Source organism: Gobio gobio (assembly GCF_949357685.1).
Source record: "Gobio gobio genome assembly, chromosome: 9".
NCBI classification, from domain to species: Eukaryota; Metazoa; Chordata; class Actinopteri; order Cypriniformes; family Gobionidae; genus Gobio; species Gobio gobio.
In genome coordinates, this window is record NC_137115.1 from 46,685,577 (window position 1) to 46,691,576 (window position 6,000).

Here is a 6,000-nt window from a genome sequence, read left to right on the forward strand (position 1 = left end):
CATGACCTGTGCTCTGCCTTTCCTTAAGCCATTCAAGAGAGCCAGCAAAAGCGAAGTGCCTTTTAAGGCCCTGAGTATTGCCAGAGTCCTCCTTATATTACTGATGATATCTTTACTGAGGGCTTCGCTGACAAGAGCCCAGGGATCAGAACTGCCCATAAAGCAGATGGGAAATTACATCTCATCCTAGGCCCTGCGCTCAAATGGCCTGTCTGTTGATGCAGCGGGCTTGTGGTGTCTTTAAACAGGGACTTAGCCTCCGACCCCAAACCCCCCAACCTTATACGTTTGCGATGAGGAAGCTACTGGAGGTAATCAAAGCGGGCCGAGTACAACTGGACAACTGCGCTGACTGGAGATCAGTCTCAGTCCTGGGATTCTGACGGCTGGAAGGAGATAGCTAGGATTTTGTCCACACTGCATGCCTGAAAAACCTCAATAACGCCATTTTTTCAAGTGAGATCTAGACTGTTCTGTTTGTGGATGTGCGCCTCAACAGCAATCTTTACAGCGGCAGACATGAAACACTTTGTTAATTGCAAAATAATGCTTTGTGGGCAGTTCCGATATTTCATCCAGCCAAGTCTTAGTTTGACTAAATATCAGCCGGGATTGGAATGAGTGTGTGAGAGAAAATTCATTGTGCCGTAATCCCTTAAGCCCTTCAGGGATGGCCTCTGACCAGGGCATATGAGATCCACTACCCAGCGCTAATCTGTTCCCAACACTGATGAACCCAGAAAGTGGCTCTTGCGGTTAACAAACTGTCCACGGATGGATTATCCAGTTTGCAGCAATGCAAAGTTCAGAACACAGCAGCTGTAATCCCAGTGTCTCGATGACACACGTGCTGAGGCCTTGCACTCAATAAGCACAAGCTTGACCCAAAGAATTGTGTTTATCCATTCATCCATGCTCATTCCTCCCCCTCTCTGTGACACAAGCACTGATCACTTTATCCCTCTGTTCTAATGGCAGAGAGACAGAGCTAGCACGCTTCCGCCACGCACGGCACAAATCCCTACTGACCTGGCTTACCACTGGATGACCATTATCTAAAACACTGTCTGCAAGAAAAACACAAGAATTTAATTGTGGGCATGATATTAATCAAATTAGTTTTAAGTTAAATGTAATGCATTATACAGTACATTATAGTATATTTTTTTAAATAAGTAACATGCAATTTATCTATTTATTTATTGACAAATACCTCTTCTTTCCCCATTCTGAGAGAAAAAGTGGTATATTTAAAGTGGGCATGCAGTGTATAGGGGTTGTTGTAGTATGCTTAAAGCATGATGGGTATTGTAGTTCTAGAGTGTGAAATGTTTATTAGTAACATTAAAGACTATAGATATACAAAGATGGTGCACTCCTATTACTTGTGAATTGGATAGCGGAATAAGTCCTGCCTTCTAAATAAAAGAGCCAATCGCTGATTGGTAAAAGTCACTTAGTCACTGCAGCTGCTGTTAGAAGCTCCGGTTCCCAGAAGACTTACACTTAGGCACATGCGCAATTGGCTGGTCAAGCCTGAAAAATAAACTTTTTAACGCTATTTGAGCATAAGAAACAAAATGTATGGCACAGTTCATGTCCGATTTTGCTACTGATTTGAAATACGTTGTGAGTTCGGCAAACAGTTTTTGAGATTTCAGGATTCCTGCATTCAAGTAGACAAGACTTGGTCTTGGATGCCTGAAATAGCTGCCCGGAGGCGTTGAAAATATGGCTGTCAAGTAAACAGGCTTTCATTGAAAGTGACTTTGGTAACATTCAAAGCGTGAAACAGTTTTCAGTAGGTATAGTTCACACACACAAAAAAACCTGTCATTATTTTCTCACCCACATGTTGTTCCAAACCTGTATGCATATTTTTCTCCTGCTGAACACACCCACATTGATGTCAACTCACGAGTGGAGCACTTTAACCTTTATTTTGTGCTCCAAAGAAGAAAGAATGTCATACAAGTGTGTAATGACATGAGGGTGAGTTAAGGTGATGATACACGGGGCAACTTTTTGAGCTGGGCAATGTTGCCGTAAACAGGCAACCAGGTGAGACACAGGGCCCACGACCGATCTAAAGTATCCAGATAGAAATTTGTTGCCCATTCTCAATGGGAAAGTGCCTAAGCAACATCGCTTAGCAACATTGCTCAAAAAGTTGCCCTGTGTATCATCACCTTTACACAAGTCTGCTTTGGACGAAAATTTATCTCAAAAATATTTAACAATGTTTATTATTTAAAAGTACAGTGAAAAAAGTGGTAACCTGCTATTTTTACCTCTATTTCTACTTGATCTAACCAATAAGGTTGATGTAACCTAATTTGTCCATTTGATTTAGTCAGATTAAATAACATGACGAATAATTTTATGAAGCACATTTTTAAAATGACCTTTCTTTCTAGGATATACATATACATATACATCTAGTATTTACACGGCAACAATGTACTAAAAACAGACACGTTTTTCCTTAGCTTTTTTCACGTAAAGATGTCAACGTTGTCAAAAAAATCCCGTTCACACAGATCCGTGAAAACGACTAAAACCGTTGTGTTATGCATGCAAGGCCAGCAGTTGGCGATGTCACTTTGTAAAGAAATCCATGTTTTGTTGTTTACACAGAGAAGATAATGGTATTGTTTTCAAAAACTTGCACTTTTAAAAGCTTGTGTAAAAAATGAATGGCCAAAACATATGAAAAAGTTTGAAGTTTTAGTTCAAAACAGTGTTGTTTCAACAGCCCCTTAGGTTTCCTAAGGGGCTGTTGAAACAACACTGTTTTGAAGCCTTAATCAGCCTTGAGCTCACACTTAAGGCTGATTTATACTTCTGCGTCGGACGTGCGCCGTAGCCTCTATGCCGTGGACTACACACCGATTTTCCTTATCCGCGTCGACGTCCAGTTACACATGCAGAGAGAGCATGTGTACCCCTGAGGGAGGGGTTCTGGCAGACCAATCACAGCGCTTGCGGTCCGCATAGAATTGACGCAATGTTACATTTTTGAAGAGGTACACGTCAGGGTACGTCGTATGCTTTGCGTGGAACATACAGCCTACGACGTAGCTATGGCGTACACTCGACGCAGAAGTATAAATTGGGCTTAACCCCTTTTCCAGCAAGACAGTGCTGGTGCTGGTTCGGGGCCAGAGCCTAGTTTCAAATCAGTTCTTTGTCTTTCGACACCCAAGGCACCAGGAAAAGTGGTTCTTAAGTAGCACCAAAACATTGCTGGTCTAGAAGTAAGAACCCATTGCGTCAGGGGCTGGGTTGCCGTGACCAACAAGACGAACACAAACTCGTGACCGCCATTTTTGAAATAGCAGCTAATCGAGCTAATAGCTGCTCGATTGTAATCTCTGTCTATACAAATCATGGTGAGCTGTACAAATGCGTTGGATTCGCAGTGTTTTGATGCTGATGCAGGATCGCAAAGCCATGAGTATCAATAGTAAAGCAACGTTCGCCATTGTTGATGGAAGACTTGTTCGAGATGCATCAGCGCTGCGCAGACCGATCGCCGTATGACATCAAAGTACAACGAGAGCGTACGACTCCTTATGCTTTTGAATCGCTCTTGTAGTATTTTGATATCATACGCTGAGCGGTCTACGCAGTGCCGATGTCTCTCGAACAAGCCTGTGTGTTTGTGTTTCCCGCTGCCTCACTAGCGTTGCTGAGAACGATGAGACGTATACAGTGGCGTAAGACCTGGCTCTGTGGTGGCTCTCTAGCATGTGGAAAGGCAAACCGGTTCTTAGAAGGCTCATCAGTCGAACCCACTCCGAACCAGCACTAGCACTAGCTCTGAACTAGCACCCAGTTCATGCTAATGGAAAAGGGGTAACTGCGAGCCTTAGTGCTCAATTCCGATTTACCGTTTTTTTTTTGAATAACTGTTCACATTGTTGTTTTAAGATCATGGTGCTGAACTTACCCGCATGCGCAAAAGAACGATAAAAAGACATCACGCAGCATTCTGTCATGTGGGAGTAAACACGGAGAACATTAAAGTAAGCGATTATGCGTTTATTTGTTGAGTTATGCACAGGCAATATAAAAAAACAAAGACGAGAAGTTTTTAAACATTTATGATATAATCCTCATGTTTTGCTTGTATACAGAGCTGTCACTGTAATATGAGTTCTGACACATCACTGTCCTTCCACTGACTACCTTTTGCAACTGTCTTGATAACTTTGGGTATGTAAAACCTGTTCCCCATGTGTGCAGAATTGGGATGAATGTTAGTCTAGAGTGACGTAAAAGTTGCATGAATTCTGATTTGACTGTTTGCAAAACATCTGACCTGTATCGGATTTAGGACCACACATGGAAGTGGCCCAAATCGGAACTGCAAAGATCAGATTCCATGTGGTTTGTGCTGTTCACATTGTCATGAGTCAAATATGAGCAAAAAAAAAATCGGATTTGGGTCACATTTGCCTGCAGTCTGAACGTAGCCTTAGTTTTAAAGGGCACCTATTATGCAAAATTCACTTTTACATGGTGTTTGAACATAAATGTGTGTTGGCAGTGTGTGTACACAACCACCCTATATTGGAAAAAATCCACCCACCAACTTTTTTTTTTTATCCCCATAAATCATAAGCAGTGTCTCAGAACAAGCCATTTGCAGATTTCTGGTAAAGTGACATCACATTTCACATGCCCCGCCCACGAGTGTTGATGAACACTGCCGTATTAGCATAGACCCCACCCTCAGGGAACTGTACATAGTCCACCATGTTTATCTCCTCGCCAGAGCATTAACAGCAGCATTCAAGTAAGAAATGTGTTCTTAATAAAGCTACTAAAGTTCATTCAGTCAAGAGCAGTGAGTGATTTTCTGTTTATCTTTTGTTGTTTCATTCATATAAACAGCAGAAATAGACCCGTGAAGGCTCCACCCTCTAGGGCTGGGAGCAGCAGCTCATTTGCATTTAAAGGAGACACACAGAAAACAGCTAATTTTTCTCAAACCCCAACATTGGCATTTAAGACATGTTCCTGGATCACCATATGTTTTCTAACCCTATCCCTACCCCTAAAACTAACCCTACCCACAACTTATCCCTAAAATCAGAGGGGAAAGATAGATGAATAACAGTAGAAACTTACCTAAACTTGACTTAAACTGTAAACTTGCCCCTCAAATCTGATTGGCTGATTGGAATGTTGTTCCAGGACCAACAAAGGTGTTGGTGAATTCCCCAGTGGAGATGCTAAAAAAAAAATTGAATCAAAGAATCGCTATTCTCATAAAGAGGCACAGGTCAGTGCCACTTCACTGTTGACAGAGCAATGTGGCATGAACCTTAGCCTATGATGACTGTGCAGCGTGTACAGAGATGCCTGGAAATGTGATAAGGCAAAGGTCATAGGAGAATGACTTGTTTGCGATGTTAATTTCCAGAAAGAAAACTGTGAGATAAGACAGAGATAAATTGACCTTTGGCCTACAGCATTCAGCAGTTTGGATTAAGATTAGACACTCAAAAATGAATAAATGATCTGGGCTGCGTTTCCCAAAAGCATCGTAAGCCTAGGTAACGCCAATGGTCTCTTCGGTCTACTTACACAGCTCTGGACAGGCAGCGTGGATATATTCTGTGCTTATTTATGAGACATTTGAAGAACAAGCCCCCTCTTCAAGTTATATGAAAACCAACCTTGAGAGACAGACACTTATTTCCCACAATGAGGTATTCATCAATGTGAGGTATCTCATTGTAAATGGACACATAATCCAGCAACTCAAATTAATCTCCGTTCTTCTTTGCTGAATGTGTTGTGCACCAATATTACATTCATCGACGAAGAAATGCAATTAATTATGAGAGTGGTCCCCGCCATCCAACCAAATGGATGGGCAAAAGGCGGAGGTTCAGGGACTGTTCAATAGCTTTCATTCGAGGATGGAAAGGCCTTCAAACAGCAAGGTTGTTTTTTAAAGGCTGTGGGTGCTCAGTGTTTTCAGAATAC